Source organism: Magallana gigas, chromosome 4, assembly GCF_963853765.1.
Source record: "Magallana gigas chromosome 4, xbMagGiga1.1, whole genome shotgun sequence".
Classification (NCBI taxonomy): domain Eukaryota; kingdom Metazoa; phylum Mollusca; class Bivalvia; order Ostreida; family Ostreidae; genus Magallana; species Magallana gigas.
This window is the reverse complement of record NC_088856.1, coordinates 40,040,540-40,053,452: the sequence shown is the minus strand read 5'-3', so window position 1 is coordinate 40,053,452 and position 12,913 is coordinate 40,040,540. Positions and strand designations below refer to the sequence as shown.

The 12,913-nt window shown below is 34.2% G+C and overlaps 1 protein-coding gene across 1 annotated transcript in view; it reads right to left on the bottom strand.

The window, feature by feature from the left end:
• The window catches only part of LOC136275069 (gelsolin-like protein 2), an 80,361-nt gene that overhangs the window by 54,357 nt on the left and 13,091 nt on the right, over positions 1-12,913 (bottom strand). The gene's annotated exons all lie outside the window — the stretch shown is intronic.

The window sequence follows — 12,913 nt, the reverse complement described above, 5'->3', positions numbered from 1 at the left end:
TTATAGCTTATCATGTTTCAATACATGGTTAAAAAATGAATGTCCACGAGGATTTTGTACGCAACAGACCCGGACGATAACTTTAAAATATAGCGCGAGATGTCCCGAGGTCTTCCGAATAGAAAAAAAGACTTCAACATTTCCCGTTATAAATCTCCGTATGAACTCAAGAGATCAGTTTTTGTTCCTGTGAATTTTCCGAATGAAAAATGATGATAAGTGAATGAAATTTACTTGGATATTATCCCTTTCATCTAATTCAATTGCACTTCTTTCACATGTATTTGTATTTTCATTAAAAATCGTCTAAATGTGCTGATTCAATATCTCGAGGCAGAGTACAACTGTCCAAATACTATTTTGAAAGAACTTTGAAGATAATAATTTCTTCTTAGCATACGATATTTTACATAATTTAGCAAGATAAAATAGCTTCCCCTATTTTACATAAATTATGAACAGATGATCAAACACATATGCAAGCAAGGGACCCATGGCGGCCACATCACCCAGCTGAGCAACAATTTAAATGGGCGTTCAAAAGATATTGTGCCATATGGCCCCTTGGTAGAATAACAAAAAATAAATATTGTAAAATAATCGAATTTACACTTTTTTGCATACACGTAATCTTTGACATTGTACCTTTATTGAATACTATTTTTACCGAGAATAAGAAAATCATACGCAAGATACATGTATATAATTAAACATTCGGTAGGGGGTACACTGTTAACTTCCAATTCCCTCTTTTTTCGTTCTACACCCTCCCCCTTTCTCCCCCACTTTATACAGCGACAAAAATATACATGAGAACATATAGGTACATGTTCTTCCTCAACTATTTACTAGTTATTGTAATTTAAATATATATATATATATATATATATATATATATATATATATATATATATATTATTATTATAATAGTTATTGTATTTTATTAAAAACATTTATAGATGTGAAGAAGAAAATAGTACCTCAATGCGCTCAATTCCTCAAATTAAAAAAAAAAACATTCAACAATTTAATTTGTCTTCCCCATTATAATTAAAAGACTGTTGGTTACCTGGCGTAAACTCGCCTGACTTTTATAACCTTACTGGTACTGTACCAGTTATCGGCTAAACTGAGGGTTCGGGTCTATAGCATGCGAATATCCGAGATTTTTTAATTCAGTCATCTGTTTCTAATAAAGAAAAGTAAGTTTGATTGAAAACTTTCTTCAATATGTTTTAAACACGAGCTTTAACGATCATTGTTTACCGCTGATTTACATCGTTGGACTTTCAGCTGTGGGAGATGTGACGTAATAAATTAAACATAGAATATGACCTCGTTGTGATACGTAATTATATCCCTTCTTTGATTTGACATATAATATCAATACATATAACATTTATAAAGAAAAGGAACTCACTAAATTCCGAGAGATTCATGGCGCAGTTGAACGCCTGATTTTATAATTATGCATTGATTAGCGTACGATTGTGTGTATCTACCGTATGATGATAAAAGAATAATTTTATAAGTTTGATTTATGTATAATAACCCCTACGACTTATAGGCTGACCCCACAAGGGACATAATTTAATCAACACTTTGCAGAATATAAAATCAACATGTACAAGGATTTTACTATGTTATTATCACGAAGCCGATAACTGATACAGTAAATCATAAAACCTAGGCAAATTTGGGGCTTGCTAAAAAAGCACAGAAACAATATGTTTTGGGTTCTAAATAATGATATAATCTCACCGATGGATAAATAAGGAGTTCACAATTTAAAGTATGAAAAGTTTTATTCCAATATATCAAGAAATAAGGAAACACGGAAAGAAAACGTAAAATTATAGCCAATAACTGGTACAGTGCTAGTACTCACACTTGATTAACGAATACACTTGAATGAAAAATGTTGTCACGTGACATGTTAAAGGAGCTATAAAAATCAATTGTATTGGCAGGCATATCACTCCATTTTACTAATGCCCAACCATTATTTTCATCTTTATTAAAAAATAACAAATGGCTACAAACCAAGATAATTTTCCGCTGTAATATTTTCTTCGGAACAAAAATGTGTCAGAACTATGGAAACTGTTTTAACGCGGTCGTTTTTATTTACTCGTGTCTAAAAAACTATCAAAATTTATGTAGATTTCATATTATTCATTGTAAAAAGAGAGGCCCCCAGAGAGTATAGTTACAGCATATCATCCATTAATTTTTTTGTACAAGTATTTTATTTTGTACCGGGCCGGGTTTGCCTACCCATTTTACCAAGACTCGTTTGGAATACCGAACCCGAAGCTATAAATTGATTGAAACACGCCTTTCCTTCATTATTATTTTCGTAATAACTCAAATTTGAAACAGATTAAGCAGGTCATTTTTGCAATTGATATCTTTCTTTCCCTAAGGCCCATTATGCTAAAATGCTTTGAATTTGACACAATAGTTCTTGAGAAGACGATTTTTAAAAATGCACCCCCCCCTTTTTTTACAGTTGGAGTTTTTCTCCGCTTGGAATAAAGATCGGTTTTTCATTTCTGCAAAATCCAATAAGGATGCTTTGCGCTAAATTTGATTGAAATTGGACAAGTGGTTTTAGAGAAGAACTTCAAAATGTAAAAAAGTTTACAGACGGACCACGGACAAAATGTGATGAGAATAGCTCACTTGAGCTCTCAGCTCAGGTGATCTAAAAAGGCATCATTTGTTGTTTGTAATTTCATCTGTGGATAACTATAAACAATTATTTTGACCTATTATAAGCGTTATATAATTAACTGTTATTTACTGGTCTTGTTTTTCAACAATTAATGATAAACGAACGGAAGAATAACAATCGAATAGTTTGACCACGTCTCATTACGATTAAAAATTAAATGGCCACTAATTTTGGTTCAGTGAAAAATAAGAACATGCATATAAAATCATTCACTGAAGACTTAAAGTAAACCCACGTTTACGCTAGGGATTATGGCGACTTTTTCACTGTCATGAGATATAGGTAACAAGCATTCTGAGAGTATTGCATAAGCAATACACGTCCCCTACTGGTTTGTATAATTCTATGAAAGCTTCGACGCATACATCTATTTCAAAACTATTATAAACGAAATATTATGCTTTTATCCGAGATAAATGAACAGAGGAAATTCAAACTACATAGTTGATATAGAAATTAAATAAAAAATGGGTTAAATTATACTCTTTATTTTATCTCCAGTAATTTCGCAAAGTCCATTAAGTATTTGGTGGTAGAAATTTGTGAAAACAATGCACTGTAATGCAGAATATCATTTCTAACCGTCTTTTGTTCCTTGAATCAACAGCAGAAGGATAAAACGTACCTTCAACTAGGACCTTGGGTCACCCGAAAATAGTTCTCCAAAATGAGTGTATTAATGAGCACTTATGGAACCCTTTTACAACGCAGCATTGTTAAGGCGTCCCGATGCTAAAATACGGCTGAAAAACGATATCATTTGATTCATGGCAAAAATAATTTTACCAGGAGTATTTCTTTAAATCTATGTTATATTTATTGACATCGATGTTAAACATTATATTTGATGCATTTTTGTGACGTCATATGTACTTCGTAATCACGTGACAGGCGAATCCTAATATTGCAAATGATCTAGTTAAAACGCATCGGCGCAGGTGATTAATGACATTAAATCATACATATTTTTAAGAAAACTCCTTTGTTAAGTCATAAACTTTGAAGTTCTTGCTTGGGAAAGAAATAGATATTTCGTTTATAGAAGATATTGTTGAAACATTCCACAAAATCATCAAAATAATGCACATTTTTACTAATCAAAAGCGATTTAGAAAAAAATTGGGTAAATCCGCAGGTTTCCGCAGCACGATTCACATTGGTATTTATATTCTCTACCAATTTTACGTAAAATATTTTAAAATTGTGTTGATCTTTCACCTGCGCCAAGCTGGTTTTACATGCATTAAAATTTCTTCATTCAGTTGTTTACACGTAGCAGGGAGAGTCTCCAAACCACTAGTTTATAAATAGTCTTTTACTTAAAACGAAGCTTTAAAACTGCCGATTATTTGATACTGGTTTTTAATATGAATGAATTCTGTACGTCTAGAATTAACTGCAGCATCTATATAAAGGAAACATGCGGTATTATACTGGTTTGATATAATTCACTTTTAACGTTAAGATACATTCCCTGAGAACTATCGACAGGAATGCAGATCGTGACGTCAAAGTTAATTATGACGTCATATCGTATGAAGTACAGACAAGTGACTTTCTACATATCGCATCGGGAAGCCTTAACATGCCCGCGAAGTGAAGATAAGAATGTAAATCTACTTTCTTTTTTTCTATATCCATAGGGAGACCAGAGGTCACCTTACGTCCTAAAACAATGTCGTAATCATTTTGTAAATCAATACAGAAACAAAAGTTACCTAACATCTGCCTAGTGTCAGTTTTACAATATTGAGATTCATCAGACGTGATCCACTGTAGGGAGACCAGGGGTCACCTAATGTGTAATATCAATGGAGAGATGTCATCCGGTTATCTTATGACATTTTACAAAATTAATATTTACTGGAAGTCAGTCATTTTAGAGAGACCGGGGGTTAAATTAAGTGGAATGTTCGTTTGAGACCAGAGGTTACCTTAGGTCCTTAATATGAAAAGAGAAAAAATAAACTTGGCAATTAATAGAGCAGGTGTCACTTTAAGTGAAATATTCATAATACTAGTATGCCTAGAGGTCATATTATATTAGGACCTATGAATTCTATTAATCTATAGGGAAATTAGAGGTCCAGGCACGTAGCAAGATTTTTTGGATGAGTCTGCCCCCCATTCACTGTAAAAAAAAACCAAGGGATCATTATAAATACGATATCAATAGAGATCACCTTAGGTCCTGAATCAAGTGTTGTTATAATTTTGGTAATATATTGGAAGACCAAGTTCACCAAATGCCATTTTTGAAGATGGATAATCACTAAAAGTTCGCCACTGTAGGAGACTACATGTACCTTAATCTTAAGTGAAACTCTAATAAGGAGACCCAACGTCACCTAAGGTCCTAAATCAATGAAATGATAACCTTATTAATCTATATAGGGAGACCATTGATCACATTTAGTGAAATATCCAAAAGGAGACCAGAGGTCTGACCTTTATGCATTGTTGAAGATGGAGATTAATTCACTAGAAGCAACTGTAGGGAGACTAGTGGTCACCTTACTTCGAACACCAATAAAGAGAACAGAGGTTACCTTAGGTAACCAATTTAATAATTTTGTTAATCTAAAGGTAACCATTTATAATGTCACCAGAGTTCATCTTTGGTTCTAAATCACTGAAGTAATAATTTTTTGTTAATCTATAGGGAGACTGGAGGTCACATATTAAGGAGGTTCGATGATCGTGATCATTTTTATATTTATATTGATCTCCTTTATAATAAAATTCTACAAAAAGATATAGAAAAATATTCAACTTTTTAGGGTTTATATATATATATATATATATATATATATATATATATATATATATATATATATATATATATATATATATATATATATATATATATATATATATATATATATATATACACCAGGTTATTTATATGGAATTTTTATTGACCAAATAAAAGTTTATAGCTTAAAACACAATTTCTAAAATTTAAGGTATGTCTGATGCTTTAACGTTCACCACCCAACTCTATCCTTAAAAAAAAACGTGTAAAGGAGGCTGCACCAGAAGGCATCCACTGCAAAGAATTCAGGGGTCACTTTAAATAGATTATCCAAATGAAGACTATAGGTCACTATAAGTGCGTTATCAATGTTGTTATAATTTTAATAATTTATAGGAAGACCAGGGATCACATTTTGTCATTTTTAAAGATGGAGGTTCACCAGAAGTCAGCCACTGTAAGGAGCCTAGAGGTCACCTTTGGTATTAAATCAATCAAATGAAAATACTGTTCACCTATAGGGAGATCAGAGTTCATCTTATGTCATTTTACAAGATTTTACAAGATGGAGAGCTTCAACATAATTCAGCCACTGTAGGAAGACAAGGGGTCCTCTTAAGTGGAATATCCATTAAGAGACCAGAGGTAACCTTAGTTCTTTAACCAATAAAATAATTTTGTTAGTCTAAAGAGTATGGGTCACTTTAAGTAAACTATTCAAAACTACACCAGAGGCAATCTTAGGTCCTATATCAATGAAGTAATAATTTGTGAATCTATAGAGAGACCAAATGTCACCTTAATGTAGTTTTGAAGATGGATATTCAACAAAAGTCAATCACTGTAAGAAGGCTAAATATCAAATTACATTCACACGGATAGTAGAGGTCAACGTGCGTCTGAAATCAATGGAGTAATAATTTTTATCTATAGGGAGACCAGAGGTCACCTTATGTCATTTTATAGTATGGAGGGTCACCGGTCATTTGATGCATTTTGCAAATTGGAGATTAATCAGTCTTCATCCATTCATTGACTACCTGGTGTTACCTCAGATTATTTTACAAGATGGAGATTTACTAAGGTTATTCACTGTAAGATAACCATAGGTCACCTTAGGTAAAAAAAAAAAAAGGATAAGTGACGTCACCAATGGTTTTAGATTGATGTTATAATTCTGTGAATCAATATTGAGACCAGATTTAATAAATATTTTAATATACAAGGTGAAGATTTACCAAAACCAGAGGTTACATAATAGTGGCATGGTCACGATTTTGGTCAAAAATCACCATTCCTATTTTGATTTTTACAATGCTTCAGTAAGGCATTCTTAATAGGCAACCGAAATATGAGTGTAATTTGTTGAATTGTGAGCAAGTTACAGAGCTTGAACTTCTTTGAAAAGTAAACAAAGAGTTTGTTTATATTTTAAATGTTAAAGTGAAAATTCCAATTTTAGACCTCAAATGAATGTGTTAAACGTTAGAAACTGTTTATTTATGCTTAAAATATATTAAATTATAGACAAATCAGGTTTACAATTTTTTTTTTACTCGTATATTGAACCTATGTAAACAAAAACAGGACACGAGCGTTGTTTACATTACAAAGAATTCTTAGCTCTGTATCTTGCTTTCAACTCCACGAATGACTCTCAAATTTCATTTGATCATTGGAAATGCATGTCTTATAAAGCATTCTAAATAATAAAAATAGAAGAAAAAAAAAGAAAAAATAGAATTTGACCAAAATCGTGACCATGCCCCTTTCATTGAAATATGCCTAGGGGGACCAGAGGTAACCTAAGTTTTTTTTATCACTGTTGTATTAATTCTTTATATCAATACGGAGACCTCGGGTCACCTTATGTCATATAACAGGATGGAGTCACCAGTAATACACTGCAGAGTGCCCACAGGTCACCTTATATCATTTTACATAATGGAGAGTCACCGGTCAACCACTCTAGGGTGACCAGGGGTCCCCGTATGTCATTTTACACAATGGAGAGTCACCGAATATCCTCCAGAGGATGACGACCGATGACTCTACATAGCGTAAAATGACATAAGGTGACAACTGGTCACCCTACAGAGGATGACCAGTGACTCTCCATCGTGTAAAACGACATAAGGTGACCCCTGTTCACCCTACAGTGGATGACCAGTGTCTCTCCATCGTGTAAAATGACATAAGGTGACCTCTGGGCACCCTGCAGTGGATGACCGGTGACTCTCCATTATGTGAAATGACATAAGGTGACCCGTGGGCACCCTTCAGTTGATGACTGGTGACTCTCCATCATGTTAAATGACATACGGGGACCTCTGGTCACCTTACAAATGATGAACGGTGACTCTCTGTCGTGTAAAAAGATATAAGGTTACCCCTGGTCACCCTACAGAGGAATACCGGTGACTCTTCATTGTGTAAAATGACATAAGGTGACCCCTGGTCACCCTACAGTGGATGACCGGTCACTCTCTATCGTGTAAAATGACACAATGTTCACAAAATCATAACGACATTTGTGTGGGAAATACATGTAAGGACTTCTCTTTCTCTGATGATATTTCTGTTAAGGTGACCCCTGGTCACCCTACAGTGGATGACCGGTAACTCCCCATAGTGTAAAATGACATAAGGTGACCCGGTCATCCACTGTAGGGTGACCAGGGGTCCCCTAATGTCATTTTACAGGATTGAGAGCTACCGGTCATCCACTGTAGGAATTGAAATATCATGAGAGAAAGAGAAGTCACCTCCTTACTTGTATTTCCTAAACAAATGTCGTAGTGATTTTGTAAATCAATACGGAAACTGGAGATCGGCAGATGCATTTTGCGGATGGAGATTTATCAGTCTTCATCCATTCTTTGACTACCTGGTGTTACCTCAGATGATTTTACAAGATGGATATTCACTAAGGTTATTCACGGTAGGATGACCAGGGGTCACCTTAAGTAAAAAATCGATAAGGGGACCAGAGGTCACCAATAGTTTGAGATTGACGTTGCAATTCTTTGATTCAATATGGAGACCTGAGTTTTAACAAAATATCAATATACAAGGTAAAGATTTATCAAAACCGTCTAAAGTGGGAAGACCGGGGATCATCCTAAGTGAATATCTAAAAGGCTACCAGACGTCAACCTGGGTCTAAAGACAATGTAGTTTTAATTTTCTTAAAATGACATGAAGTCCAGATGTCAACGTACGTCATTTACAGAAACACCCATAAGGAGACCAGAGGTCAGTTCATGTCCTCTATCAATTAAATGATTATTTTCCTTATCTATAGGGAGACCAGAGGTCACATTATGTCATTTACATGATAGGTATTCAGCCATGGTAGGGAGATCAAGGGTCACCTGAAGTAAACCTATGCACAAGGAGACCAGAGGTCACCTCGGGTCCTTCATCAATAAAATAATTTTAATATAGGAACGGTCAGCTAATGTCATAACAAGATGGATATCCCTAGAAGCCATCCACTAAAGGTCACCTTTGGAAAGCGATGTCTCTCGTTATAATTTTGTCCATTAATAACGGAAATCAGGGGTAACCTAATGCCATTTTACAAGACGTTGATTCAAATAAGTCATTTAATGTAGGGAGAGCAGAGGTCACATTTAGTAAAATATCCATGAGGAGCCCTGAGGTCCCCTTATGTCCTACAGTAATGTAGCAATAATTTTGTTTATCAAAAGGAGACCAGAGGTCCCCAATGCAAATGTCATTAAACAAGATGTATACTCACTAAATGTCATCCATTTGTTAGGTCATGGGTAAGCTTGAATGGAATTTCAAGATTATAGGTCCCGATATGTCATAAATCAATGTAATAGTTTGTTGATAAATACGAACACCAGATGTCACCTTCTTTTCCAAGATAGACATTTACCTGAAGTCATTTACGGTAGAGATACCAAATTGTCATTATAAGAGGAATATCTAAAAGGAATTTAGAGGTCACCTTAGCTTCAAAAAGGTTTAGATTTAATTCAAAGATCAATACGTTAATCAGAGGTCAGATACTGTCATTTTAAAAGATGGAGATTCCCAACAAGCCACTGTAGGAAAACCAAAGGTCACCTTTGTTAATCGACCTATATATGTCGTTATATTTTTGTTAACTATTAACAAAGACCAGAGGTCACTTAATGTCATTTTACAAGATGGAGATTCAAAAAAGTCATCTACTGTAGGGGACCCAAGGGTCACCTTAAGTGGAATATCCAAAAGGAGACCATAGGTCACCTTATGATCTAAATTGATGTAGTAATTATTAATTCTGTAAATCAATACGGTGATCAGAGATCCGTTAATGTTATTTTATAAGATGAAGAATCATAAAATATCATCTATTGTAGGTAAACCAGAGTTCGTTTTAGGTCTTGGTTATGTGTCGTAATAATTTTGTTAATTAAGAAAGATATCAGAGGTCACCTTATTTCATTTTATAAGGTGAAGATACCAAAGTAATCCACTGTAGAGAGACCAAAGTAATCCACGGTAGAGAGACTAGGGATAAAAATTTTATGAATTATCAATAAGGAGATGAGAGGTCACCTTAATGTCCCAGTCACACATTCACGGATTAAATGCCGGATTAGCTACGGAAGCGATCCGGAATCATTTGTGGCGATATGTATTGACCCGTGGCTTTTCCGTCTGTTATCGTATCCAAACGTAGCAATACTTGTATAGCTGCGACAATTTTTGAACATGTTCAAAATTCCACTACGGATGAAATCACCGTAGTACTTCCTTAGAAAAACTTACTAAACCGTTTTAGAACGTAGAAGTCCGTTTTAACTCCGTATAAATCCAAAGTAATTCGTATGTATCAATTTGTATTCATTCCGTAGTGCATCCTTACTAACTCCGTATCATTAGATTTTCCGGTGTCAACCGTGGAAAATATTCCGCAGTAGAACCGTGGAGTTGATCCGTGAATGTGTGACTGGGGCATTAGACCTAAATTATTGTAGTAAATTGTTCATCAATACAAAGACCAGATGCCACCTTCTTTTACAAGATGGAGAATTACCATGCAGAATTCATCCACTGTAAAGAAACCAATGTCTATTAGAAGACCAGAGGTCACCTTAGCTTCTAAATCAATGTAATATTTTGATAATAAATACGGATACCAGAAGTTATCTTATGTCATTTTACAAGACGAAAATCATGCACTATATTTATATTGTTTATTAAGAAAAAACATAATTGTTAGAGGGAACAGGTGTCACATAAAGATGATAATAAATACGTAAACCAGAGTTCGCCATATATTGTTCATCATTGGGGAGACCAGAGATTGCATAACTTATAAGGAGACAACAGGTTAAAAATGAGGTGTGTGAAAAATTATACTCTTATCTACTGAACACAAAAGTTCAGACTTTGATTTTATAAATAAGCAAAAACGGTACACATTTCGATCACATTTATTCCTTATTTTTTTTCCTTAAAGGGACTTAGACAGGATTTGAGATCAAAAATAGTATTTTATTTTTTATGCATAAAATGGTTTACTGGTGCATTTTAAATGATTGACCAAAATATTAAATATTAAAGTCAAGTTATAAGCGAGATACAGAGGTAAGAGTTGATTGTTATGTAAACAAAGCTCGAGTCTTATAGCTGTTTACAAAAAATGTATTGTAGAGAATTACCATTTTTTAGACAAAATGACATGTAAAAAAGAATTTAAACTAATTCAATATCTTTATCAATACTATTATCAACAAAAGAAAGTTAAATTTGATTGAAACTTACACCAATACAACACATATGTATAAAATGACAATATTCAAGCTTTGTTTACAAAACAAAGAATTATGAACTCTGTATCTTGCTTATAACTTGATATTTGACTTCCAAATTTCGACATAGCATTATTAACATCTATATCTATCATTATAAACATTGAAAATGGAAAAATAAAATTTGAAAATTTTAAGTCAAATCGTGTCTAAGTCCCTTTAAAGGAAGTTAGGGGGGGGGGGGGGGGGTAAAGGGTTGACGATTTGCTCGTCTTCATTTATTTCTCAGATGCAATTCACAATAGGTCCGCATTTACTATGTTTATTTTAGCAATTTAATTTTTTTTTAATTTGATGAGTGAAAATCCAGTCCAGGATCGAAGTGGTAGGTGGAGCGGGGGGGGGGGGGGGGGGGGGAGTGGTGAACTCCAACCCTCATGCAGCACCTGTAGACAGGGGAACACCTACTCCGTAATGACAATAAAGAGACCAGATGTTAGCTAGAGCATTAAGTTTATAAGGTTGCCTTTGTTGTATGATGTATCTTTAGTTAGAACACAAATTTGATGTCATTCCTTTGTTCCAGCAGTCTAAAATTTTACATGTACAGTCCGATATTAGTGAGCTTCTTAAAATAAGACCGTTACTAGTGGTTACAGTACTGATATCCTTCAAAATCAGACTGTCTCAGGTAAATCAATAAAGAAATTCAATAGCAGTGTTTTATGTACGATGTACATGCCGAAAACAGCTCTGTATGAAAAAAAAAATATCACACAGTTCTCATCACTAACGGGCTCGAAAATGTCAGATATTTTTTTTTTATACAAAACTGTTTTGGCATGCATCCATTACGGAAACCAGAGGTCATCTAATGTTATTTATTATCAAATCATTTTACCATTATATTAAAGTATCAGTAAAAAGTCTATGGGTGGGTGGCTGGGGGGGGGGGGGGCAAAACTACATCTTTCTACAGGCTACACCTACGTATACGGAGTAAGAAGGTGAAGTACTTTGATATTTTAATGAGGAGGATTTTTTGTTACATTTAACTTATATATCCTTAGGGGGACCACAGGTCACCTTATGTCTATATAACGTATATCATATATATTTCAAATAACAGTCAATGTTGAATTTTTTATCCTCTATAGTGTATTTCCAATACTTAGAGGGATATTCTTTAAAAAAATACATTTGTGCCTGTTGTATATCATTTCTAAAGGCTAAGTAGTGGTACTAGTTATTCTACTTTCACTTTGCAGTTGTAATGCACTACATTCTGTAGCGGAGTGCACATATTTGGTAGTTGTGAATAAGCAGGTGACCTGGGTTCCTAGTTGAGCGTACGTTTTATCCTCCTACGAATCCAACAGATCTAGACTAACCCGATAGCGAACCCGATTGTAATAATACCAAAAAAACCCATCGATTAAATTTACAACACAATGCTTGATACTATTTTACAGAGTGAACTTATTTGTTTGTTAGAAACAATAAAAGGAATGGTTCAAGTAAATCACGATATTATTACTGACTACATACTTTCCTCGTTTATTCAGTACACACCGAACCCGATAACGAACCCGAACATTAAAACAAGAGGCCCATGGGCCACATCGCTCACCTGAGGAACAATACGTA